At 50.1% G+C, this 1,220-nt stretch overlaps 1 pseudogene; it reads left to right on the top strand.

Annotated features, from left to right (window-relative positions):
- Window positions 1-202: 202 nt before the first annotated feature.
- Window positions 203-556, top strand: LOC102275970 (large ribosomal subunit protein uL29 pseudogene; annotated as a pseudogene).
- Window positions 557-1,220: the final 664 nt, after the last annotated feature.

Here is a 1,220-nt window from a genome sequence, read left to right as displayed (position 1 = left end):
AAGCTCTGGATCCATTTCTCAAACTAATGCCTGATGGATCCCCTACTCCGGGTAGAAGGAATGGTGCAAGAGACGTGTCCCGTATGTAAATAGCTTTGAGGAACGTGGGGTGAAAGGAAGCTTGGTGCCACCCTGCAGGATTCATCCAAGCTTTTACCCCTTCCTTCCCTCTGAGAAGGCAGCAGAGGCAGACTGTACAGCCATGGCCAAGATTAAGGCAGGAAACCTTCACGGCAAGAAGGAGGAGGAGCTGGAGGAGGAGCTGAAAGTGGAGCTGTCCCAGCGGCATGTGGCTAAAGTGACAGGCAGCATGGCTTCCAAACTCTCCAAGATCCGAGTTGTTCATAAACCCATCACCCATGTACTGACTGTCATTAACCAGACTCGGAAAGAGAACCTCGGGAAATTCTATAAGGGCAAGAAGTACAAGCCCCTGGATCCACGGCCCAAGAAAACACGCCACTGACTGAACACACATGGAGAGAACCTGACGACCAAGAAGCAGCAGCAGAAGGAGCCGCTGTACCCTCTCTGGGAGTACCCAGTCAAGGACTGAGCATCCAGGCATCAATAAAACAAATAAATCAGAAGAAAAAAAAAAAAAAAACTTTTATCCCATCACAGTGTATGTGGGCTTCCCTAGTGGCTCAGCTGGTAAAGAATCTGCGTGCAATGTGGGAGAACTGAGTTTGATCCCTGGGTTGGGAAAATCCCCTGGAGAAGGGAAAGGCTACCCACTCCAGTATTCTGATGTGGAGAATTCCGTGGACTGTATAGTTCATAGGGTCGCAAAGAGTTGGACACAACTGAGCGATTTTCACTTCACATCACTTCAGTGTATCTGGAATGTCTGAGAGATGTGGACCTGCCACAATGCCACATTTATTTAACCACAAACCCCTTGTCATGGACCATAAAGCCAGGGTTCCATGGGACACGGGGTGGGGTTGCAACACTAATCTGTCTCACAGCCCTGACACCAGGAGGGGTTTGTGCCCAGGTGTCCTCCCCACCCCCATCACCTGGGAACCTGCTTCAAATGCGAATTCTCAGCCCCACCTTGACCTCCTGAATCAGAAACACTGGGCATGGACAGGGTAATCTGTTCAGTTCAATTCAGTTCAGTCACTCAGTCATGTCAGACTCTTTGCTACCCCATGGACTGCAGCACGCCAGGCTTCCCTGTCCATCACCAACTCCCAGACCTTATTCAAACTCAT

Source organism: Bos mutus, chromosome 8 (genome assembly GCF_027580195.1).
Source record: "Bos mutus isolate GX-2022 chromosome 8, NWIPB_WYAK_1.1, whole genome shotgun sequence".
Classification (NCBI taxonomy): Eukaryota; Metazoa; Chordata; class Mammalia; order Artiodactyla; family Bovidae; genus Bos; species Bos mutus.
The sequence above is the reverse complement of the archived record's forward strand: the minus strand, read 5'-3'. Positions and strand labels throughout refer to the sequence as shown.